The sequence below is a fragment of the Schistocerca cancellata genome, chromosome 3 (genome assembly GCF_023864275.1).
Source record: "Schistocerca cancellata isolate TAMUIC-IGC-003103 chromosome 3, iqSchCanc2.1, whole genome shotgun sequence".
NCBI lineage: Eukaryota > Metazoa > Arthropoda > Insecta > Orthoptera > Acrididae > Schistocerca > Schistocerca cancellata.
This window is the reverse complement of record NC_064628.1, coordinates 66,836,627-66,863,824: the sequence shown is the minus strand read 5'-3', so window position 1 is coordinate 66,863,824 and position 27,198 is coordinate 66,836,627. Positions and strand designations below refer to the sequence as shown.

Sequence of the window (27,198 nt, the reverse complement as noted above, 5' to 3'; positions counted from 1 at the left end):
TCATCTAAAAAGGCCACTCAGTGCTCGTCTCGTTGCGGTACTGGAGTGCAAATTCCAGCCTTAAGAGTCACGATGGGTGTATGAACCAGGTGCCTGCTGCGGGGGCCCGTAACCAGCAACGTCCACTGAACGGTGGTTGAGGAGACACTGTTGGTAGCGTCTTGGTTAATTTGCGCAAATAGTTGCTCAACAGCTGTGCGTCTGCTCTGCAACTACCATTCACCCCTGTCATCTACGGCCTATAGTGCACCACAGATGCTTCGGTGCCGGTTTTGAATAGCACCATTTCACATGCACGGTATATTTTCTCCACGATGGCACTCGATAAATTTACAAACTTAGCCACTTCGCTAACGCTTGCAGCCATGGCTCCAAAGCCAGTGCTCATATGGAAGCCAGATAAATCGCTTCGTTTACGCATTGCGACAATGGTTCCACTGTTTCCCCCGTCGGAGGTTGGAGGTTCGAGTCCTCCCTCTGGTATGGGTGTGTGTATTGTCCGTAGGGTGGGTTGGTTTAGGTTAGATTAAGTAGTGTGTAAGCCTAGGGGCCGATGACCTCAGCAGTTTGGTCCCATAGGAATTTACCACAAATTTCCAAAAGTATCCACTGTCCCCCCCCGGCACAATTCATATACCCTGCACCGCTAGTGCCGCTACCTGCTGTAAGTGGTTATTTCACGTTGACGTCGAACATACGCAGTGATCATATTAACGGGACTGGACCGTGTTGTTTAAAGACATTCGGACTGCTGGAAGAGACCAGTAGACTGTCAGTTAGGAAAATTTTTCAGATATGTCCTAAGATCTCGTCTGCATAGAAAATGATATCCCTAGCGATTTATGTCGTACAGGGTGTTTCAAAAATGACCGGTATATTTGAAACAGCAATAAAAACTAAACGAGCAGCGATAGAAATACACCGTTTGTTGCAATATGCTTGGGACAACAGTACATTTTCAGGCGGACAAACTTTCGAAATTACAGTAGTTACAATTTTAAACAACAGATGGCGCTGCAAGTGATGTGAAAGATATAGACGACAACGCAGTCTGTGGGTGCGCCATTCTGTACGTCGTCTTTCTGCTGTAAGCGTATGCTGTTCACAACGTGTAAGTGTGCTGTAGACAACATGGTTTATTCCTTAGAACAGAGGATTTTTCTGGTGTTGGAATTCCACCGCCTAGAACACAGTGTTGTTGCAACAAGACGAAGTTTTCAACGGAGGTTTAATGTAACCAAAGGACCGAAAAGCGATACAATAAAGGATCTGTTTGAAAAATTTCAACGGACTGGGAACGTGACGGATGAACGTGCTGGAAAGGTAGGGCGACCACGTACGGCAACCACAGAGGGCAACGCGCAGCTAGTGCAGCAGGTGATCCGACAGCGGCCTCGGGTTTCCGTTCGCCGTGTTGCAGCTGCGGTCCAAATGACGCCAACGTCCACGTATCGTCTCATGCGCCAGAGTTTACACCTCTATCCGTACAAAATTCAAACGCGGCAACCCCTCAGCGCCGCTACCATTGCTGCACGAGAGACATTCGCTAACGATATAGTGCACAGGATTGATGACGGCGATATGCATGTGGGCAGCATTTGGTTTACTGACGAAGCTTATTTTTACCTGGACGGCTCCGTAAATAAACAGAACTGGCGCATATGGGGAACCGAAAAGCCCCATGTTGCAGTCCCATCGTCCCTGCATCCTCAAAAAGTACTGGTCTGGGCCGCCATTTCTTCCAAATGAATCATTGGCCCATTTTTCAGATCCGAAACGATTACTCCATCACGCTATCTGGACATTCTTCGTGAATTTGTGGCGGTACAAACTGCCTTAGACGACACTGCGAACACCTCGTGGTTTATGCAAGATGGTGCCCGGCCACATCGCACGGCCGACGTCTTTAATTTCCTGAATGAATATTTCGATGATCGTGTGATTGCTTTGGGCTATCCGAAACATACAGGAGGCGGCGTGGATTGGCCTCCCTATTCGCCAGACATGAACCCCTGTGGCTTCTTTCTGTGGGGACACTTGAAAGACCAGGTGTACCGCCAGAATCCAGAAACAATTGAACAGCTGAAGCAGTTCATCTCATCTGCATGTGAAGCCACTCCGCCAGACACGTTGTCAAAGGTTTCGGGTAATTTCATTCAGAGACTACGCCATATTATTGCTACGCATGGTGGATATGTGGAAAATATCGTACTATAGAGTTTCCCAGACCGCAGCGCCATCTGTTGTTGAAAATTGTAACTACTGTAATTTCGAAAGTTTGTCTGCCTGAAAATGTACTGTTGTCCCAAGCATATTGCAACAAACGGTGTATTTCTATCGCTGCTCGTTTAGTTTTTATGGCCGTTTCAAATATACCGGTCATTTTTGAAACACCCTGTATTTGTGCCTTACATTAGAACCTTCGCAGAAGAACTTATTCCTTTGTACCGGAAGCACGTTGTCCGATTCGAAGGCAGGTACCATATCCAGATTTCACTCCTATCAGATGTCTCCAGATCGCATCACCACGCCATGTTGATGTCGTGTGCCGCTGTTGTCTGCGGCCGCAGCGTATCCCAAAGCACCGTAATGAGTCTTGCCAACCTTTTATTATTCGCTGATTTGGCGACTTCCGCCAGCAGTTTATCATTCGTCGTTTTAGTTGGTCTGAGGCAAATTCTACGTAATTTAGTCAGCTAAAAGGTAAGTGAATTGTCATATTTTGTATATTTTGTTCTAAAACATTTTTATTTACAGACCGTTGTTAAGTTACACGAAATTAATAAAATAATTAGTTTTTCAAAGTGCCTTGTGGTCAGATAAAAGTATATATTGCAACTGAACTAACATGAAGACAATTTGTATTGCTCTCGTGTGTCCCGCTGGGTGCTATCGTTTTAGAAACACCTGTTTGAGCAGCGTACTTTGCTGTCATTTTCGGATGACGTCTGTAGAAAGAGCGTCTCTGTTACCTCGTACTTCCCTTATACTCTCACCCCCATCCCTTTATCCACTAGCCGACCGCACGAAGCGTCTGGTGGAGTGCTGGAGGAGAGACGCGACCGCCGAATGCTGGGCGCGAACTCTCTCCCTCAGAGCTTCCGCCAACCCTATCGAGCGCGTAAGTCGCTCTCGGCTTATATGACTTCAGTTGAGTGACTTCTGTTGCCTGACCGCTGGGCCCGGCGTTTTACTGAGACTGAAGGCAACGTCTCCACTGATCAGGCCGGCGGTCACTCGTATCTCAACAGCCCCTTTAAAACACAGGCCCAAAACGACGAGGTCTGTCTAAGTACTCTCGTTTGTTTATATTACACACAGTTCCCTGTAGGCAAGCAGTATAAAGGAGGTGCGAAGTAGTGAAGCCGTCCATGCTACAGGCAACACCTAAAGATGACGCTAAAGTACACTGTCGATATATTACGAAGGTTGGAACTCAAATAGTGGCAACTATTTATTCACAACCGATACAAAAGAGTAACATGTTTTCACCTGTTACTGTCCTTCAAAGTAGCCACCAGTGTTGTGTAGAACCCGTTGCCAGCGATGTGGAAGGCGTAGTATACCGTCAAGCCGTCGGCACACGGACCGTGCATCCGAACGTTGAGCGTCGAGCGTGCCGAGTTTCTGACGTCATAGCGTGGAATAGCACGTTCGGGAGTCTTTCCGAACGTATAGAGCAGTATCTGGTATGTCAGATATTCTGAGTGTGCGTCTGAGCGTTGACCAATGAGATGGCGCAACGCCACGTACGTCACACGTACGCTGTCTCCCTTCAGTACAGGGTTGTGAGGCGCCATATTGGCATTCATTTCAAGCCTGTATGTATATATACCGTTCCGAGCACCAGAAAATTGAAAATGCTGCAAAACCCGTTGTTAACTGTGTGATTCGTTCCAATAAAATGACGATAAACATCATATTCGTGGCAAAAGAATTATTGTAACTTGCGTATAATGAGAGTAGGCTATTTGAAGGTAGCAACACACTGAAGATCCACCCAAAACGCATTGTTCTTGGTACAATTTGTTATAATTAAATTTCAGTTAGTAACATAACTATGATTAAGGTTTTTAGCAAGCGGTAAAATACGACGATTTGGAATGAAAGGTGTGATGTTGGTTTAGCGTAATGAATGGCGTCACTATCCTATAATGAGTTTTTTATTAGGGTGGCGGTTCGCGTCCTGGCACAACCAATTTTTTTTCGTAACATTCGCGTTTTTATTAGGTTCTGATACTTTATTATTAGTTTAATATAAGTATAGACTATAATATTTGATGTTATGTAAATACAAGTTCACCTTTTTTTGAGGGGTGACTTTGTTCGATTGGCTTGATCTACAGGACACCTTGCGCTACTTATGTAAAGCTATTTTGCTCCTTTTTCTTTTACGCTCGTAATTCACATGTTACAATGATTCTGCTACTGGGTAGGAACAGTGATCATGTAAGACTGACCTTGGAGTTTTGCTAAAATGTGGGAATGATGAAGATATGTTTATCTCATGCGGAGAAGTATTCAAAATTTGTACCGCACTGTTTGTAATGGAACTTTTATAAGCCTGTGCCCTTATTGATTGGACATGGTACTTTCCTTTTCGTGGACGATGGAAGAAATGCGCGTTTGAATAGAGCTAACGTGGGAATTTTACGCGCGCCCATTGAGTAAACAGTGTGATTTACGAACTAGAAGCATCCCTGAACTGCCGCTGGAGTGCGTTATGATCGCGTATACCACGTTGGGGCCCACGTACCGTATGCACAAGTCGCATCGTTCCTGAGCGTTCAGCAGCACGTTGAACTTGGCACGTTCAACGTTAACGTTCGACAGCACGGTCCGTGTGCCGACGGTTTTAGCAGAGCCTGTTCTGCTGACGGTGCGAACGAAGCGATCTCAAGTTATGGTGATTCTCGTGTTCGACTGTCATGGTGTTATCCTCACACATTACGTTCCTCCGCGGCAGACCGTCAATGCACAGTATTACTGTTCTTTTTTGGAGCATCACCTGCGACCAGTTTTGCGAAAGAAGCGGCGACACTTTCTGCGCAACCCACCCATCATTTTGCAAGACAATGCCCGGGCGCATACTGCGCAAATTGTGGTTGCTCTGTTCGGTCGATGGGACTGGGAAGTACTGTACCATCCACCATACTCCCCGGACTTAAGTCCTAGTGACTTTGATTTGATTCCGAAGATGAAGGAACCATTTCGTGGCGCTCACTTCAGAACTGTTCCAGAGATTTGACAGGCGGTAGACCGCTCCATTCGCACCATCAACAGAACAGGCTCCGCTAACCGTATACTACGCCTTCCACAACGGCAACGGGTCCTACACAACTCTGGTGACTACTTTGAAGGACAGCAACAGGTACAAACATGTAACTCTTTTGTCTCGGTTGTGAATAAATAGTTGCCACTATTTAAGTTACAACCCTCGTATTTTTCGTTAACGACTGCACCCTGCTGGACGCCCGTCCGCAAAACAGGCAGCTGATTCGCCAAGAGTGCTTGAGATCACACACAATATGAAGACAATAGTTGATTGATAAGTGCAGTAAGGAATGCAGTTTTCCCAAGGCAGTTGTTTAGTGCAAAAACATAAAAAGGTGAAGAGACAACACAATAATATTGATAAGTAATAGTGATGAAACTGCATCATACTGTGGTTGCACGGTGTTTACAGTGGATTACCTGCACTGCAGTGTCTGGTAATATTCTTCAGTTTGATATGTGTTTGGAGATTATTTCTATCTTTGCCTGTGTCTAATAAAAGCCTTATTACGGCGAGCAACTCGCAGAAATCTCTTGTTCAGGTTTTGCTCTAGACATTGCAAGTGTGAGATTTATATGTGAAGTTTTTATTATTAACATTCTTATGTGATAAAGGCGTGTTATCCACTTCCTGAGCCATGAACATGAGCCGCTTCTATGCGTTGACAACGTTCGAATTGATCCACACTGAGCACCATAATATAATTCATTATAAAATCAGATTCCGAGGCCCGTTCTATTTTTTAAGGAGCAGAAATCATAATCCACTACTGGCTTGCTGGGCCTATCGTAGCTTCACCAGACCCTCTTCGCCGTCACTTTTCAGGTTTCCTGTAGAATCTTCACAGCTACTGTAGCGGTCCCGGGACACACGCAGTCCCCACTGTATCTCGCACCTACAGGCAATCCCCTACTTCATGTCGTTGCCCATCTCCCACGACTTGGACGAGTATTGTAGTGATGGATGACATCATGATTACAGTAGCACAAGTAATTGGTGAAAGTAAGATGAAAGCTATGGTGTTTGCAGATGATCTGATGTTTTGGGGGAATAAGGAGGAAGTACAAGAGCAGTTGGACGTATGGGAACGAACAGTACAAGAATATGGGATGAAATTTAGTGTAAGTAAGAGTGAGATGATTATCACAACAAGACAGAAGGAGAGAGGAACAACTGGAATAACAATTGGAGGGGAACGGTTGAGGAGAGTCTAGAGTTTCAACTACCTAGGAAGCCTGATACAGGAAGATGGAAAAAACGACAGAGAAATAAACGAGCGGGTGAGAAAAGCAGAAGCATTTCGGAATAGTGTCAGAAGCCTGATATGGAGCAAAGATGTACTCCAAATCAGTAAAAAGGTTGTATACCGGTCATACTAAGTGCCGATCCTGACATATGCATCAGAAACCTGTGTTACGAAAGGAAGAGAGAAAAGCAGAGTACAAGCTAGTGAGATGAAATTCCTGAGAAACAGTACTGGAGTGACAAAGATAGACAGGTTAAGAAATGAGAGGAGCCATTACGGGAGAAATCAAGGCTGCGATGGTATGGACACGCTAAGAGAAAGGAAGAGGATACACAGGAGGATAAACGAGATGAAACTGTAAGCGAAGAGACCAAGAGGAAGACCGAGAGACAGATGGCTGAAAGGAGTAGAGGAATGCGTCCAGAAGAAAGGAGAAGACTGGACCAAGGTGAAGACGGAGAGATGGTGGCAAGACAGAAGGCGATGGAGAGCCTATGTTCCATACAGACCCGGCCAGAGGCTGTTTAAGATGATGATGATGATGATAAAATCAGATTCTTTTGTTACCAGCTTGTTACGTTGCTTCCCTTCCCAACTGCTAGATACTAGAACGTAGCCGGTCGAGGTGGCCGAGCGGCTCTAGGCGCTACAGTCTGGAACCGCGCGACCGCTACGGTCGCAGTTTCGAATCCTGCCTCGGGCATGGATGTGTGTGATGTCCTTATGTTAGTTAGGTTTAAGTAGTTCTAAGTTGTAAATAGTCTTCACGGGTGTGCCGCCGGATGACGTTGTGCAAATCCCACAATATTCTAGTTCTACGTTCTAGGGGACTGATGACCTCAGAAGTTAAATCCCATAGTGCTCAGAGCCATTTGAACTAGAACACAGTCAGATACTGAATCCAACTCTCGGTAAGTAGGTGACGATGTGCGATGTTTTTCAGGGTAACCTAAAGTGCGCCGTATGGTGATGGAGTACCTGAGGGACAGTTATGCGCTCGCCTGCGGTGTTTTGGGCTGAAGCTGTTTTGTGCGTGGCTTAGCTTACCGGCAGCAGCTGGGCAGTAGGCGGTCGCGAAGCTGTCTATTAATAGGCGGCCGAGTCCAACTGCTCGAGGCGGCGATAGACGAGGAAACGCGACGCGACGCGACAGACAATGGCCCCACTCTGGTTCACTTGCGAAACCAAAACCTCGTCTCACCGGCGCACGCCGTCCTCTGCCTCATCCTCCACCAGCGAGTCCGGAATCTTCAGGAAAATCTGGAAAACACACGCTAAATGTCCAGCGTAGTCAAAAAAGCACAAATGAGACATACGTATATGCATATCACGATATCATTATTTGATTTTATTAGGTGCTCCCTAAAACATTAGGCCGGCCGGAGTGGCCAAGCGGTTAAAGGCGCTACAATCTGGAATCGCACGACCGCTACGGTCGCAGGTTCGAATACTGCCTCGGGCATCGATGTGTGTGATGTCCTTAGGTTAGTTAGGTTTAAGTAGTTCTAAGTTCTAGGGGACATATGACCACAGCAGTTGAGTCCCATAGTGCTCAGAGCCATTTGAACCATTTTTGAACCCTAAAACATTAATATGTTTCCCTATTGTCGAAATGTTCAAGCCTGCAATAAACAAGAGCTCTACGAAGGCCGGCCGGTGTGGCCGTGCGGTTCTAGGCGCTTCAGTCTGGAACCGCGTGACCGCTACGGTCGCAGGTTCGAATCCTGCCTCGGACATGGATGTGTGTGATGTCCTTAGGTTAGTTAGGTTTAATTAGTTCTAAGTTCTAGGCGACTGATGACCTCAGAAGTTAAGTCACATAGTGCTCAGAGCCATTTGAACCTAGCCAAGCTCTACGAAAGGACGTGACAATGTGACTTTTCGAGCTACACGGAAAAATCAAGTGATGTACAGATTATGCTGATAAGATTCGAAAAGTTACAGTTTTTCACGAAAATCAACATTTATGGAACTATTGCTAGTTTTCTGTAGCTCTCAAACTAAAAGTTGGCACAACAATTAATACTTGAAATGGCCTCATCGCAAATATTTCGCGAAGCTACTTTGTCAAAGTGAAATACATTGTCGCAAAATGTATGAAAATACTAGTAGATCATAAAGTTAGAGAGGGTCGTTATTATGGAGACACCATGCTTCCTCAGGATTTGGTTGGCGTGGCTACTTGGCAAATGTAGTCTAGGTTAGCGAATGTGGCATGCATTTCCGTGTACGCATCCGCCGCGTATTGCCGACACTGTCAGGTAGGGAGTCTCCTGTGCTGACGCTCGTTCTGACATCCGCGCGTGGCTGCCCGTTACAGTCACAAGCAGTTTCCGGTCATTCCCACGTAAAAAAAACTTTGGCGTTAACTATTGACTAACCCATTGACAAAAAAAAGGGGAATTTTCTTCTGAAAGTTATCTGTCCTTTGTGCAAGCAAATTTTTTACATGCATCAGGAAGTCATCTTAACACATTATAAATTAAGCTACCCCTCCGCGTTTTCCTGTCCGTATGTGAAGGCGTGAAGGCTGGCCTGAGGAACTACTGCAGGAATTTCCATACGTTTTTCCCTAACAGAAAGGTTGATTTCACGAGGTAGTCACCTGTATACCTCTACATATTATGAACGAGTAGTCCAGCCGTAGATACTTACCGCTGCATATTTAAGAGATTGTAAATCCGTCTTTGCAGCTATTAAAACGCAATTTTTATTAATCTAGAACAGTGTCAGTGGTCTATTGATGAAGTTCTAAATGAATCAGACGAAATGCGTAGGCTAAAATACGCCCTCATTTTTAATAGTAGATTTGAAATACTTTAGCCCGCATCTCGTGGTCGTGCGGTAGCGTTCTCGCTTCCTACGCCCGGGTTCCCGGGTTCGATTCCCGGCGGGGTCAGGGATTTTCTCTGCCTCGTGATGGCTGGGTGTTGTGTGCTGTCCTTAGGTTAGTTAGGTTTAAGTAGTTCTAACAAGGGAATGGTCAGACTTGTCATGTCGAAACCTGTGTTGCTTTCTTTACCACTGTGAGTTAACATTGCAAGAAGTCTGTATGCAGAATTTTAGCTGCTGACATGACCTGGAAGTCTGTAAACAATTTTATGAAGTAAGACATTATTGTCGCATGGTTTCCGCGCTTATAACTGCTTCTTGTACAACCCTGACGTCTCTCGCTACGTTATACCAACGCCATCTAGGGACAAGGTGGCGTTAGCTACGCGCCGCTCTCTTGCCACAGCAGTGCGAGAGCTTATTCCCCCAGTGAAAGCGATCGTATGATAATGAAACATTCGTTGACAAATATGGCTGATATGTTATCTACAACATTCTTTCCAAATAGCTATGAAATAGACACAAATAAATATACGGTTTAGAACACGTCCAAATTTTATTTCTTGTATTTACCGCAAAAATGCGAAATATTGATACAATGTTCAAAACATAGGTTTTTTGTGCACCAAGAACATACAAGCAAATACGACATATGGCAGCCCTGCGAATCACAGACGTTGTTAGATGTCCGTAGACAAAACTGGGCTGGTGTTAGGAATGAATCAGGTCTAGTATCAGTATATTTCGACGAGTGCCACACATATTTAATCAAATTCTGAAACCGTGGGGAGGAAAATTGATAATGTACTACCGACTGCAGCTTGAGAATATTGTCACTTGATAGACAGGAAATTGCAATGATCTGCACACAATAATTTTCTGTTAGTTTTCTGCAAAATGCCTTCCACTGACGGAAAAATTCTCTGTCTAAAACTTGAATTACGTTCGTCGTGCCGGGTGGAATCTGAAGTATCTCTACTTCTTTGTCACAGTGGGCTCGAAATACAGCTTTCAATGAATCAGACCTTTTATGACCTGACCACGAATCTAGAAGAGATTTGTTCCCGCAGAACGGAAGAAAAGCATGACGCATGAAAAGTGTAACATTTTCATTTCCCACTTTTCCAGACTTCGATGCGTCTACCACAAGATTGTTTACGTAGAACATTGTTCTTTTGACACGTGGCCCAAAACGTCCAGTTGGTTCTTGAAGACACACATATAGTTTAGGCAGCAATGAACCATCCAGACTAATTATGGGCATTGTAGTATATGAATGGGTGAGTGCAGTCGTGGACTGCGCAATCGCCTCAATATGTTTTTCCCCTTTGAATGACAGTGTTCTTTCCACACGCATTTCTTTTTGAAAACCTGACTGACCTGCATTATACACGTACGATTCACTAAAACTAGCGATCTCATTTTTTGCATTCCTAAGAAAAGCTCGATACAAATTTTGTTATTTTTCTTGCCACAATTTTATGTGATCTTTTGAAGCGACTAATCAACTTCGAGAAGCTGTAAATTCTTCAGCGCCTATCGCGTTGGCAATCTCTAACGCCCAATCACGCAAAGTTGTATCGCTGACACTAAATTACTGTTGTCTGGCATCGGTAAATAGCTCAAAAAGTCGCGCATTTATCTCCGGCGCAATTTCCAGTCGACTCTTACGTCGTCCAGCGACTTCCTTTTTCCATCTATACAATTCACGTTCAGAACGGACAAAGCGATACTTATTTTGAACAGTACTGACACCTAGGCGTTTCTTACCACTTTCGTTCAACCAATACGTCACCGCTTTTTCTTTGTCTGATAAGGTAATTGTAGTTGCTGGTGTTACTTTCGGAGATAATTGATGATGGTCCGTGGCACTAACACTCGAAGAGTCTTCATGAGCGCAACTTTCGTCGGTGTCTTCGCCATCTGTAGATTCACAGTCTGCAATATCGAGTGTTTCAGTTGTTTATAGTCACATGTCTGCGCCATTTACATGCTCGTCTAGAAGTTTAACAACCATGTCGCACAACACATAGTCTTCACGCATGTTTTCTGTTGATTGCTTCATTTGGCGTCTGTGGTATATCTCCATGGCAAGCAGCAAACCATTTACAGGGTTCACCATCACCTGTGAGGGGAGATTGAATGTTCATCGTAAAGTGGCTTGCGGTGTGTAGATGAACACGTACAGAACATCTTTCACATCTCTAACCAGTTTCGGGACGGTATGTTTCGAAATACGTACCAGAAATTAAAAGGACGTGCATGCCACAGAAACGAATATTCGTTTCCCCTTTCCACCAAAACCGTGCAGCGATATTCCTCTTTAATGAACGCCGCGATAAGACGGCCGCACTTGCCGACCATGCGCACAACGCTCGCGACTCGCCATTTCCAGGGGTGGCCAGCTGTCACTGCAAGCGCCAAGCAGGAAACACAGCCATGTTCGTGATTTTTTTTAGGTGACTTCCAGTTCTTGTCAGCAGCTACAATTTTGCATACGGACCTTTTGCACAGTTAAATAACAGTGCTAAAAAAAGCAATACATGTTTCGGCATGACAAGTCTGACCATTCCCTTGTAAGTTCTAGGGGACTGATGACCATAGATGTTAAGTCCCATAGTGCTCAGAGCCATTTGAACCATTTTTGAAATACTTTATGTAATTAAACAGCAATTGCGGGCAACATGGTCTCACTAATACAGAATAGATACGTGTGTGTGTGTGTGTGTGTGTCTGTTTGTTTTTGTGGCCCAGCACAGTTCTTATTCGACTTGAGAAAATTCAACCAAATTTGCTACTTGGCACGAGACAATTTCCTTAGGGATAACATTCGCCAAGCATCCCTCTTTGGGGAAGTGCGGTGGTGGTGGTGGTGGTGGTGGTGGTGGTGGTGTGTGTGTGTGTGTGTGTGTGCGCGGAGTGAGGGGGGGGGGGGGGGAGGAGAACTAAAAACAAATAAGCATAACTTTGGATTGCATGAGCCAAAACTTTAAGCTAGGTATACACGCAAGAGTTTTTCACCCCCAGAGAGCTTTTGCGAGTAGTAAGTGTCGTGTAAACAGCGCCGAGAGAGTTCGCCTGCAATGTCCGAGAGTGGGGCAAGATGTCAGATAGTCGCACTCTATGAGTTTAGACCTCTGATCTAGACCGCTCTCAGGCGAGAGAAACTGCACCAAATTTGTCGGGAGAGCTGAGAGTGTTGACCGGCGATATTGCTTCTCATGTTTGTGCCGTATTTCACAGTTCGTTCACTATCACAACTTAGTAATATATTTCGCCGTACTCATGCAGATATTATATCAAAAGCATCCACGAAAATGCATGTTTCGGGCCATGATCGAAGAAATCACCAGTTTTGACTGTAAAAGAACAGCACGGCAGTTAGACAATGATACGTAGCAAATAACATATAAAAACGTCATAAACATATTATACAGGGTGTTAGGAAAAGGTACGGCCAAACTTTCAGGAAGCATTCCTCACACACAAATAAAGAAAAGATGTTATGTGGACATGTGTCCGGAAACGCTTAATTTCCATGTTGGAGCTCATTTTAGTTTCGTCAGTATGTACTGTACTTCCTCGATTCACCGCCAGTTGGCCCAATTGAAGGAAGGTAATGTTGACTTCGGTGCTTGTGTTGACATGCGACTCATTGCTCTACAGTACTAGCATCAAGCACATCAGTACGTAGCATCAACAGGTTAGTGTTCATCACGAACATGGTTTTGCAGTCAGTGAAATGTTTACAAATGCGGAGTTGGCAGATGCCCATTTGATGTATGGATTAGCACGGGGCAATAGCCGTGGCGCGGTACGTTTGTATCGAGACAGATTTCCAGAACGAAGGTGTCCTGACAGGAAGACGTTCGAAGCAATTGATCGGCGTCTTAGGGAGCACGGAACATTCCAGCCTATGACTCGCGACTGGGGAAGACCTAGAACGACGAGTACACCTGCAATGGACGAGGCAATTCTTCGTGTAGTTGACGATAACCCTAATGTCAGCGTTAGAGAAGTTGCTGCTGTACAAGGTAACGTTGATCACGTCACTGTATGGAGAGTGCAACGGGAGAACCATTTGTTTCCGTACCATGTACAGCGTGTGCAGGCACAATCAGCAGCTGATTGGCCTCCACGTGTACACTTCTGCGAATGGTTCATCCAACAATGTGTCAATCCTCATTTCAGTGCAAATGTTCTCTTTACGGATAAGGCTTCATTCCAACGTGATCAAATTGTAAATTTTCACAATCAACATGTGTGGGCTGACGAGAATTCGCACGCAATTGTGCAATCACGTCATCAACACAGATTTTCTGTGAACGTTTGGGCAGGCATTGTTGATGATGTCTTGATTGGGCCCCATGTTCTTCCACCTACACTCAATGGAGCACGTTATCATGATTTCATACGGGATTACTACCTGTGCTGCTAGAACATGTGCCTTTACAAGTACGACACAACATGTGGTTCATGCACGATGGAGCTCCTGCACATTTCAGTCGAAGTTTTCGTACGCTTCTCAACAACAGATTCGGTGACCGATGGATTGGTACAGGCGGACCAATTCCATGGCCTCCACGCTCTCCTGACCTCAACCCTCTTGACTTTCATTTATGGGGGCATTTGAAAGCTCTTGTCTACGCAACCCCGGTACCAAATGTAGAGACTCTTCGTGCTCGCATTGTGGACGGCTGTGGTACAATACGCCATTCTCCAGGGCTGCATCAGCGTATCAGGGATTCCATGCGACGGAAGGTGGATGCATGCATCCTCGCTAACGGAGGACATTTTGAACATTTCCTGTAACAAAGTGTTTGACGTCACGCTGGTACGTTCTGTTGCTGTGTGTTTCCATTCCATGATTGATGTGATTTGAAGAGAAGTAATAAAATGAGCTCTAACATGGAAAGTAAGCGTTTGCGGACACATGTCCGCATAACATATTTTCTTTCTTTGTGTGTGAGGAATGTTTCCTGAAAGTTTGGCCGTACCTTTTTGTAACAACCTGTATAGAATCAACAAACGAAAATAAAAAATTGTCACTGTAGAGACTCGATCCCACGATAATATGAATAACACAATAGCGCCCAACCTACTACGCCACATGAACACTACGACACGCTTCCCTCTAAACATATACCGGCAACTATCGCGATGGAACGCACTGTGACTGTATGTCAGTGCAGTGTCGGTAAACAAAGTTTGAAGAAAGCTACCAGGAAGTGGACTGGAGACGAATTTGTGCATTTAATTAGTTTGTACGAGGAAAGGCCAGCATTATTATTATAGACTACAGGAACTGAGATAAGAAGCGAAGTTTGTTGGCCGAATTTACTACAGTTTTTAACACCTCAACAGAAGTAATTTACCAGTATATCCACAACTCTAGGAATAAGGCAAATTACTTTTATAACGTAGATTAATTTGCATAGAGAAACAAGTGAAGTTATGTTTGAAAGCAATCGTTTTGGAAGTCGTAAAATTGCCATTTAATTCTGTCAATACAGCTATATGTATTAATACAATGTGGTATTTATTGATCATACAAGGTGTTCGCAAATTCACTTTACTAACATCTAGAACTTGTAGAAGGGAGTGAGTACATAATATTTTGAATAGGAACTCACGTCCGGAAACGTATCGTTTCCGTTTTACGACGGATCAGTTCAGACGTGTAACGCATCCACGTCTGCTGAGGGAACGGAAAACACTCAGAGGAGCTCTTTCTGATATGCAATGGGGTACACAAGATGACGTGTACTACGTCAGACAGTCACCCATTTCACCTAACGTCTGCACTGCTGCGAGTCTCCTTTGGAGAGAGTGGAAAACCGGCTGGCACGAGTTCTGGCCGCTGCATCAGAAACTGAAGAGACACCGGGGGGGGGGGGGAGGGGGTGGAGAGAGTGTGCCAGAACGTGCTTGGTGGGTACAATATCTGTAACAAGTTTGTGGTCGCCACATCGTGCTGCTGTTGTAATGCATCAGTACTGTTCTGGACGTAAAGTATGCTGGGTTCTTTTTTGTTCTGGAATAATATAAACACGTAATATTTTAGTGTTAATGCGAACAAAAATGCGTAACTGATAAATGACTATTTCGTTATATTTCCTTTCTAATTGTTGCCTAATAATTGTACTGCGTCACTCCTACTTCAATTCCTCAAACAGAAGTGGATGAATTAAACATCTGAATTGAAACCGACGTAGAACGGAAAGGGAACGTTTCCACACATCGGCTCTTATTCAAAATATTATGTACTCACTCCCCTCTACAAGTTCTAGAAGTGTATAAGGGAAAGTTCCGACTGCCCTTTATTGTCATATTGCGTGTTGAAGAGATCTTCAGGAATTACGAGTGGTTCCTTAAGTCAATGTAAGTAAAAACATTCAAATAAACGTATGTTCGGAAACGCTCCATTTATCAGATATCCGACCTATTTGGTTTTTGGACGTGTGTGGGTATCAAGATGAGTTTGGTGTAGTATTATTTTATCCCAATTGTTACTCTACCGAACATTAAACAGAATAAAAGTAGCTGATGCTGGAAATAGTAGTAACAGAAGTACCCTGTCTTTAACATTAATGGTTTTACATATTTAGGATACGATTATAAAGAGTATTTCTTCCATATTCATCGCTGTCATTATTGTACAATTTCCATATTATTGTGGGTTTTTCATCACAAGCTCTACAATGACATTCTTGCATACTCAAAAATCATCCCCGCCGAATCCTCTCTTTTATTCATCAGCAACACGGTCGTTTCCTTTTTTTATTTGCCACTAAAGATATTAAAAGTGCAGCTGCAGGTCGACGCTCTTCCATCGCGACCTCTTCCTTCACACAAAGAACTACGATAGAAAAATCTCGCGTAGAGAGCTCTCACAGACACTCTCATCTCGCTGTGTGGAAACTATTCCGACATCTGCTCTCGCAAGACTCTCAGACACTGACAGAAAGTACTCGAAAGGAACTGTTAGACACTAACTCTCAGCAATAAATTCGCCCGTAGTGTAAACAATTCTGCGAGTGCTACCACAGAACTACTGCAACCTACCAAGTAGGTTACAGTACACTCGTTCGCCCACTGCTTGAATACTGCTCAGCGGTGTGGGATCCGTACCAGATAGGGTTGATAGAAGAGATAGAGAAGATCCAACAGAGAGCAGCGCGCTTAGTTACAGGATCATTTAGTAATCGCGAAAGCGTTACGGAGATGATAGATAAACTCCAGTGGAAGACTCTACAGGAGAGACGCGCAGTAGCTCGGTACGGGCTTTTGTTAAAGTTTCGAGAACATACCTTCACCGAAGAGTCCAGCAGTATATTGCTCCCTCCTACGTATATCTCGTGAAGAGACCATGAGGATAAAATCAGAGAGATTAGAGCCCACACAGAAGCATACAGACAATCCTTCTTTCCACGAAAAATACGAGACTGGAATAGCAGGGAGAACCGATAGAGGTACTCAGGGTACCCTCCGCCACACACCGTCAGGTGGCTTGCGGAGTATGGATGTAGATGTAGATGTAGATGTAGATGAACATAGATGCAAGTAGAGCGGCCTTTCCTGTGGTGAAGGACCTGTAGGGGTGTGCACCGACACTCCACCTCTTGGATACCTACGACACCTGTCGCAGTATCAGTCTCGCTATTGTTTTCTCTCTGTCTGCTTGTTTACCCACTGCCTCATCTCGCCTTTCTGTTGGGTTTGCTTTGGATTTGTTTGTTTTCAAATTAATTACGTAAATGACCGAATTATTTCAATCATTATTTCAATAATATACGGACGAAGTGCACGCATTAAAAGGGGTGTAAGACAGGGGTGGAGCCTTTCGCCCCTACTATTCAATGTATACATGAAAGTAGCAGTGACGGAAATAAAAGAAAGGCTCAAGAGTGGAATTACAATTCAAGGTGAAAGTATATCAGTCTTAAGATTTGCCGATAGTATTGCTATGAAAGTGAAGAAGAATTGCAAGGTGTGTTGAATGAAATGAACAGTCTTATGAGTACAGGATATAGATTGAGGGTAAATCAAAAAAATACGAAAGTAATGAGAAGTAACAGAAATGAGAACAGTGAGAAACTAAACATCAGGATTGTTGGTCAGGAATCACATGACGTTAAGGGGACTCTGGCAGTTAGGCAGCAAAATAACCCATGACGGACGGAGCACGGAGGAAGTAAAAAGTAGACTAGCACTGGCAAAAAGGGCATTCTTGGCCCAGAGCAGTCTACTAGTTCAAACATAGGTCTTAATATGAGGAAGAAATTTCTTATAATGTGCCTTTGGAATACAGCATTATATTGTAGTGAAACATGGACTGTGGGAAAACCGGAAAAGAAGAGAATCGAAGCATTTGAGATGTGGTACTATAGAAGAATGTTGAAAATTAGGTGGACTGATAAGGTAAAAAATGAGGAGGTTCACTGGAGAATCGTCGAGGAAAGGAATATATCGAAAACATTGACAAGAAGAAGGAACAGGATGGTAGGACATCTGCTACGACGTGGGGGAATATTTTCGATGGTAGTAGAGGGAACTGTAGAGGGTAAAAACTGGAGAGGAAGACAGTGATTGGAATACATCCACGAAGTAATTGAGGACGTAGGTTGCAAGTGTTACTGTGATATGAAGAGGCTGGCATAGGAGAGGAAGTCGCAGCGGGCTGCATCAGACCAGTCAGAAGACTGATGACTCAAAAAGAAATGGTAACGTTGTGAACACAGTAACAATATTTCCTGAACCCCGGTAGCATACAATGAAAAAATCCAGAAAGTGCAATGGTTCTGGACAAACTTAACTATGTATATAGATAGTTCATCCATACCGGGAATTGAGAATCTCTACGAGTTTGCCTGTTATCGATATCGATACTGGCGAGATATCAAAATATGTGACATAAACGGCTATATATTTTGATTGTATTTGCGTAGAATCTTACATTTCTTACGCCGCCAGTTGACTGTAGGCTTTCGTACGTGATACAAACTTCATCTTCATGCACCGTTTCACATAAAAGGGGTCTTAACAAACGGACAGAAATGCAGTGACAACATAACAAAAAAGTTTTTTGTGTGATATAATTACAAATTAACAATTTTAGGATATCTCGTTTACTTGTAATGCACAACGTTGCTTCTTGTTAAATTTCATGATTCTAGGTCAAAGTGAAGTACTCTATAGGTTCTGATAAGTAAGTCAAAATATGCGAGTGTTAAAATATGAAACATAAATGGCCGTATCTTTTGAATGGATTGTGTTAGAAGTTTAAAGCTTTTCCAGCGCCAATGGAGTGTAGGTCTTAGCACGTGATATGAAATTCAGCTTGATACGTCTGTCCGTTGCTGAGAAAAAAAAAAAGGTTCTTCACAGTCGGGCAGACAGACGGAAGAACGGACGGACGGACGGGGAAAAAAGTGATCTTATAAGGGTTCCGTTTTTACCACTCGAGGTACGGTACCCTAAAAAAACATACAGCCAGCGTCATGAATTGATAACTCCCGGTGTCTTTTCATTTCATTAAGATTTACTTTCACTTACAGTTTCGATTTGTATTGACAGCATACGAAGAAGAGAAACATTAGGCCATACCATATAGCAGGCGCGTAATATCAACCAAGTCGTGGACAACCTCCAACGTATCTCAGGTATTTTCTTGAGTATTGAAAGGGGTATGAATCTCCTTCGACTTTAAAAAACAATTTCGATATGTTAGCTATATTGCGTAGACAGAATGTATGGCATAAAACTCACTAGACGTAAACTGGCCAGCGACTACATTTTTCACTGCAAACATTTCAAAATATGTGCAGTGTTGTACTTTAGTTTGAATTATCACAATAACAATTGGCAATAACGAAAAGAAAACAAATTCATTATCAAGCTGTGATGTGTGGTTATAATATGCGCTTTTTTTTTCCTCGAAAGCGAATGACAAAGACTGTGCAGCGGAGAACATGCGCGAATTCCAAAACGTTGCTTTTTTATTCTTTTCGCGAAAAGTAAAAGTTTCACTGAGAAACCAGCTACAGAGAGAGATGTAGATCTGCTTCGCCTACATAAAACAACTTTTAGGCAAATTTGATAACCTGAAATTTTTCTCCCCGTGTATCGCACTATTCGAGTTGCGCGTAGCGACCACCGCCTCTATGGTTGTGGGTACTCAGAGGGAGTGGAAGTTTGACACACCTCGCGCGACCCGAAGGCCACTCCATGCTCTGTTAGTACTAGCCGAAAGTGGCAAACTGTCTGAGAGCAAGAAACTCTCACCTGTATCCCAGCCATTATGACCACTACCGCCGGGGATTGACAGCCACCCGGTACCGTTGCGGAAAACGTAAAAGCGAAGCAAAGGCGAATGAGGAATCATTCTCGCAACGATACTGGCACCACACGGGGAAATCCGCTGACATAAGCGACTTTGACATAGGATACATTGTTGGTACTTGGGAACGAGAAAGCAGCATAGGCGTCTATCTGTGTCAAATCTGACGCAGGGTACAGTGCTGATGCATGCAAAAGTGTTTCAGAGCACACCATTCTGTGCACGCTGTTGGAAATGGGGATTCGCTGCAGAGACCCCTATGTGTTCCTATGTTAATTACGACTGCAGCCGATATGGAGACATCGAACGGACCGTCGCTCAATGGAAACGAGTCACCTGGTCAGATGAATGGTGTTTACTGTTGCACTAAATCGCGGTTCGTGTTCGGATACGCTGTCATCCTAAGGAACGACTGCTCGAAACAGGCATCGCCCCAAGGAATGCGGGGTGATGAGACCAGTATTATGCAGTGGGTGGCGTTGGCGTTCACCTGAGCTTCAGTGGGGATTATGCTAATCATTGAAAGCACCATAACATCTGTGGACATTACAGCGGGCCACCTGTGTCCCTTCATGTTTGATGTCTTCTTCGACGGCGATGGCATCTTCCAGCATGTTACTCGTCCGTGTCACAAAGCCATAATCAAATTACGGTGATTTGAGACGCATTATAGTGAACTCGCCTTGATGTCTTTGCCTGATCTGAACCCGATGGACCGTCTCTGGGACGCTACCAGGCGCCAGCTTCCTCTCAAAAACCACCGACCCGTAATTTACGGGAATTGCGAGTCTTGTGCGCAGACATCTGATGCCATACAGCTCCAGAATCCTACCAAGGATTGTCGAATCCATGTCACGCGGTATCGATGTTCCAAAGTTGGACCGACATGCCTTTTAGCCGGTGGTCATAATGTTTCGGCTCACCAATGTATATGGTTTATTATCTGGCAAAATATACAGTAAGGATAAGGCATGCCGAGCACCCTTTACAGTGTCATGCATGTGTGAAGGGATAGCTCGAAAAAATAATTGAAAACGAACGATTATCAGTAGCGAGTAGCACTTAGTTTTCGGGGTTGCTGGGCTGGCCGGCGACAGTCCCGATGACTTTTAACGACTTCGAGTGGAGCTGATAATGAGAAGATTTAACAAGTAAAATATAACACGGAAATCCTTGGAAAAATTTCAGTTAAACTATACATAATACGAGGTACAGATAAACAAGTATCCGAGTGAAACTGCTAGTGTCGTAATATGTGCATGAGCGGTGATCACACGGTGAAATACTAATTTTCCAATTACTGTCTTATTCATACACTTCTCAGTTGTTTTAAGCTGAAAAATTGCTCTAAATAATTTACGACTGCAGAAGAAAAGTAGTCGCTGATATGGAAAAACAAATTTACAATCTCACTGTATATACACCGATTAGTTGATTCCTTATAACGACCCTCATCCATACTTACTTTTCTTCGTCTCGATATACATAGTCATTGAGATTTAAGAAGAATGTCCTCCTTCCCCGCGCCTCCCAAACTCATCGGTACTGACATCTCCTGAGGACCACCCTTTGGCCGTTCGAATGAGAAGTCTACGGCCCAACTACTACAAAAAAAAAAAAAAAAAAAAAATGAACTGGACACAAACCCTACATTTCACATTAAGATGACGAGCAGGAAATTCGCCGAAATTTAATGGTAACACGACGCCACGAGTCGGATGATAACACGAGAAATTTCATCAGAAATTCTTCGAGAAGCCCTGCATTCCTATGTATCTTACTTGTTGGTATGTTGCCATAATTTTAAGTTTCCGAGTTATTTCTTCACTTAAGGAAAAATAATGAACTCTCAATTAATAAGGTAAGTGAAAATTAAGAATTCTGAAAATATTAGGATAACAAACGCGTTATTCGCATGCATCTCACCTCTACCAGATGTCTGGAATGCTTACATAAACTACTATACTGTTTCACATCAGGGGAGTTATTCACTTCATTACAGAACCGAATATGGAATGGGGTAAGGAATGAAAGAGGAAGCCGCCTGGTGAAATTTTGCACGGAGCGTAACTTAATCATAGATAACACTTGGTTCAAGAATCAAGAAAGAAGGTTGTATACATGGAAGAGGCTTGGAGATACTGGAGGGTTTCAGATAGATTATATAATGATAAGACAGATATTTAGGAACCAGGTTTTAAATTGTAAGACATTTCCAGGTGCAGATGTGAACTCTGATCACAATCTATTGGCTATAAACTATAGATTGAAACTGAAGATACTGCAAAAAGGTAGGAATTTAAGGAGATGGGACCTGGATAAACTGACAGAACCAGAGGTTGTAGAGAGTTTAAGAGAGAGCATTAGGGAACGATTGACGTGAATGGGGGAAAGAAATACAGTAGAAGAAGAATGGGTAGCTTTGAGGGACGAAATAGTGAAGGCAGCAGAGGATCAAGTACGACTAGTAGGAATCCTTGGGCAACAGAAGATATGTTGAATTTAATTGATGAAAAGAGAAAACATAAAAATGCAGTAAATGAAGCAGGCAAAAAGGAATAGAAACGTCTCAAAAATGAGATCGACAGGAAGTGCAAAATGGCTAAGCAGTGATGGCTAGAAGACAAAGGTAAGGATGTAGAGGCATATATCACTAGGGGTAAGATACACTCCTGGAAATTGAAATAAGAACACCGGGAATTCATTGTCCCAGGAAGGGGAAACTTTATTGACACATTCCTGGGGTCAGATACATCACATGATCACACTGACAGAACCACAGGCACATAGACACAGGCAACAGAGCATGCACAATGTCGGCACTAGTACAGTGTATATCCACCTTTCGCAGCAATGCAGGCTGCTATTCTCCCATGGAGACGATCGTACAGATGCTGGATGTAGTCCTGTGGAACGGCTTGCCATGCCATTTCCACCTGGCGCCTCAGTTGGACCAGCGTTCGTGCTGGATGTGCAGACCGCGTGAGACGACGCTTCATCCAGTCCCAAACATGCTCAATGGGGGACAGATCCGGATATCTTGCTGGCCAGGGTAGTTGACTTACACCTTCTAGAGCACGTTGGGTGGCACGGTATACATGCGGACGTGCATTGTCCTGTTGGAACAGCAAGTTCCCTTGCCGGTCTAGGAATGGTAGAACGATGGGTTCGATGACGGTTTGGATGTACCGTGCACTATTCAGTGTCCCCTCGACGATCACCAGTGGTGTACGGCCAGTGTAGGAGATCGCTCCCCACACCATGATGCCGGGTGTTGGCCCTGTGTGCCTCGGTCGTATGCAGTCCTGATTGTGGCGCTCACCTGCACGGCGCCAAACACGCATACGACCATCATTGGCACCAAGGCAGAAGCGACTCTCATCGCTGAAGACGACACGTCTCCATTCGTCCCTCCATTCACGCCTGTCGCGACACCACTGGAGGCGGGCTGCACGATGTTGGGGCGTGAGCGGAAGACGGCCTAACGGTGTGCGGGACCGTAGCCCAGCTTCATGGAGACGGTTGCGAATGGTCCTCGCCGATACCCCAGGAGCAACAGTGTCCCTAATTTGCTGGGAAGTGGCGGTGCGGTCCCCTACGGCACTGCGTAGGATCCTACGGTCTTGGCGTGCATCCGTGCGTCGCTGCGGTCCGGTCCCAGGTCGACGTGCACGTGCACCTTCCGCCGACCACTGGCGACAACATCGATGTACTGTGGAGACCTCACGCCCCACGTGTTGAGCAATTCGGCGGTACGTCCACCCGGCCTCCCGCATGCCCACTATACGCCCTCGCTCAAAGTCCGTCAACTGCACATACGGTTCACGTCCACGCTGTCGCGGCATGCTACCAGTGTTAAAGACTGCGATGGAGCTCCGTATGCCACGGCAAACTGGCTGACACTGACGGCGGCGGTGCACAAATGCTGCGCAGCTAGCGCCATTCGACGGCCAACACCGCGGTTCCTGGTGTGTCCGCTGTGCCGTGCGTGTGATCATTGCTTGTACAGCCCTCTCGCAGTGTCCGGAGCAAGTATGGTGGGTCTGACACACCGGTGTCAATGTGTTCTTTTTTCCATTTCCAGGAGTGTAGATACTGCCTACAGGTAAATTAAAGTGACCTTTGAAGAAAAGGGAACCACTTGTATGAATATCAAATCTCAGATGAAAAGCCAGTTCTAAGGCTGCAAAATACTAACAAGAATTTTTTACAGACGAATGGAAAAACTGATAGAAGCCGACCTCAGGGAAGATCAGTTAGGATTCCGTAGAAATGCTGGAACACGTGAGGCAAAACTAACCCTACGACTTATCTTAGAAGATAGATTGAGGAAAGGGAAACCTACATTTCTAGCTTTTGTAGACTTAGAGAAAGCTTTTGACAATATTGACTAGAATATTCTCTTTCAAATTCTGAATACAGTGAGCGAAAGGCTATTTACAATTTGTACAGGAACCAGATGGTAGTTATAAGAGACGAGGGGCATGAAAGGGAAGCAGTGTTTGGGAACGGAGTGAGACAGGTTTGTAGCCTATCCCCGATGTTATTCAATCTGTATATTGAGCAAGCAGTAAAGGAAACAAAAGAAAAATTCGGAGTAGGAATTAAAATCCATGGAGAAGAAATAAAAACTTTGAGGTTCGCCGATGACTTTGCAATTCTGTCAGAGACAGCAAAGGACTTGGAAGAGCAGTTGAACGGAATGGACAGTGTCTTGAAAGGAGGATATAAGATGAACATCAACAAAAGCAAAACGAGGATAATGGAATGTAGTCGAATTAAATGGGGTGGTGATGTGGGAAGTAGATTAGGAAATGAGACACTTCAAATGGTAGATGAGTTATGTGGGCAGTAAAATAACTGGTGATGTCCGACGAAGAAGGATATAATATGTAGACTGACAATGACAAGGAAAACGTTTCTGAAGAAGAGAAATTTGTTAACATCGAGTATAGATTTAAGTGTCAGGAAGTCTTTTCTGAAAGTATTTGTATGGAGTGTAGCCATGTATGGAAGTGAAATATGGACGGTAAATAGTTTGGACAAGAAGAGAATAGAAGCTTTCGAAATGTGGTGCTACAGAAGAATGCTGAAGATTAGATGGGTAGATCACATTACTAATGAGGAGGTACTTAATAGGATTGGGGAGAAGAGGAGTTTGTGGCACAACTTGACAAGGAGAAGGGATCGGTTGGTAGGACATGTTCTGAGGCATCAAGGGATCACCAATTTAGTATTGGAGATCAGCGTGTAGGGTAAAAGTCGTAGAGGTAGACTAAGAGATGAATACACTAAGCAGATTCAGAAGGATGTAGGTTGCGGTAGGTACTGGGAGATGAAGAAGCTTGCACAGGATAGAGTAGTATGGAGAGCTGCATCAAACCAGTCTCAGGACTAAAGACCACAACAACAACATACAGAACCGATTAGGTTGTTAGTGTCAGGCAGTTTTTTTACAGCACGTACTGTAGAATTATAAAATTATTTTTTTGCGTAAATTAGGGTTCAGTTGAACTTTTCGCTGCATTGTTACACTGATCAAGTTCTACATAGTGACATAACCTGTAGTTCTGTAGGAGGATATAGTGCTAAGGTCAGATTTTATCTCAGCTGCGAAAAAATTTTGAAATTAAAGCAGCAGCATATCGTCGTTTAACATAGGTATCCACTAGAGGGGCAAGATGGGGAATTTGTGTCCTACCCCCCCCCCCCCCCGCCCCCCTCCACGCGTTCTGAGGTGTCTTGTCACGGTCGGCACGCCTTCCCCCGTCGGAGGTTAGATTAGGTAGTGCGTAAGCTTAGGGGCCGATGTCCTCAGCAGTTGGGTCTCCTTACCACAAATTTCCAAATCCCACCCTCTCCCCCTCGCCCGTGGAACATAGAGTTTGTAGTCTTTATTCATTACAGAATTCTCATACTAGAAATGGTGGATAACCGTCAGTACTCGAGTTTTTAGTGTCGCCTATAAAATTTAGTTCTTGTGGCATGACAGGTCGCGAACATGAGCAACTCATTCATATCAAAAATGGTAATTCTGGAGTTTTGACCCCTGAAAAAATTTCTGGGAAGCCTATGTCGTTTAAAAATTAATGCCGATTTGGCACGTAAAAGGAAAAGTGCGCGAAGCCACGGCACACTGCTAAGACGTGCTCAGTCGCGTGTGTTTCTCACCGTGAAGCCCGCCAGACATCGTGTCCGTCGTGGCTGCTGCCCGCTCCTGCATCTCACGCAACTTGCTGCTCATAGTTGCTTGCGACCTCACTGCTCTCCAACGGCAGTTCCCGGCTTCATCTGGCACGTAAAGTACAGAGTTTCTTGACGCGCGCAAAACAGCTCCGTTACCTCTGTTAGCGATTGTCCAAGAAGAGCGGAGAAAATCAGAAAGAACATTCTGGACTCGTCGAAGGCTTGAACAGTAAACTGCTGGCAGAGTAACAGTTCGTAATTCTGTACAACGATCTGAAGTGTATACTCCTAGAAGTTATTCGTTAATTCAATGGAATCTCCTTCCCATTTTCTGTTTTAAATTGAAAGTAGTTAAAGTACAGTATCTAATGTCAGTTTGCGCATGCATTATATCCATATTCTCGGTGTTGTATTCGTTTCGTTATTTCATTTGAATAGACGAGGAGATATTTTGTAGCGTGCTCACTATCATTTCTCGGCGAGGTACAGAAATGAGGCAGTCCTTAAAACAAAAAGATAGGTGTACATGTTTTGCGCAGAGTTTCATAATAGCAGAGACTTCCAGTGTGTAACTTGCGTTTACTTTGCGACATAGACTAGCAATTCTGGGCGCTAGGGAAACATTCAAGTCGTTGGCCTATGCAACAGAATTGCAGCAACTACATTGACTATTGCAGGTATACTTCTATTAAATTAATAAGAAAGACCCAGAATCTTTTAGAAAACAAAAGATGAAAATAATGTTTGGAAAGGATGTGGACGAGGACCTGCTGCTTTTCTCTTCACAGCTGACTACGCTGTCAACTATGCTATAGATTCACTGCGGTAGCTGTTTCTCCGTATATGATATACAATGTGTAACGACTGTATCTACGAAGACCATTACTTGATATTAGGGCACGATCATTCGCTTTCGCGCCAAGGGTGGAAGCATTTCCGAAACTGCCAAGTCTGTACCCAACTGTTCCAGTGCCGCTGTGGATAAAGTGTACCGTGCATAGCAAAAACGATGCTACCTAAAGCAGGTGCCGAGACAAGTGGGGTGCAACACGGGTTATGGGTGATGCACGGCTGCTTAGATGTGTACGGGCAAATAGACGTACAACTGATGAGCAACTGATTCCCCCCCCCCCCCCCTACCGTTGAGCCAAGGGGCTACGAAGAGTGTCTCCTCAATAACTGTTCAGCAAACGTTGCTGTGTACGAGACTCCGCAGTAGGCGCCTGGTTCCTGCATCCAAGCTGACTGCTGCTCATCGGTGACGAAGGCCGGGATTTTCACACCAATACTGCAACTGGGGGTCCGCTGAGTGCCGACACG

The 27,198-nt window shown here is 44.4% G+C and overlaps 1 protein-coding gene across 1 annotated transcript in view; it reads right to left on the bottom strand.

The window, feature by feature from the left end:
- Nucleotides 1-27,198, bottom strand: part of LOC126177001 (serine/threonine-protein kinase meng-po) — a 382,656-nt gene that overhangs the window by 317,504 nt on the left and 37,954 nt on the right. The window contains exon 2 of the mRNA XM_049924216.1: nt 7,569-7,781. The gene's annotated coding sequence lies outside the window, so the exon portion shown is untranslated. The remainder of the gene's footprint in view (nt 1-7,568; nt 7,782-27,198) is intronic.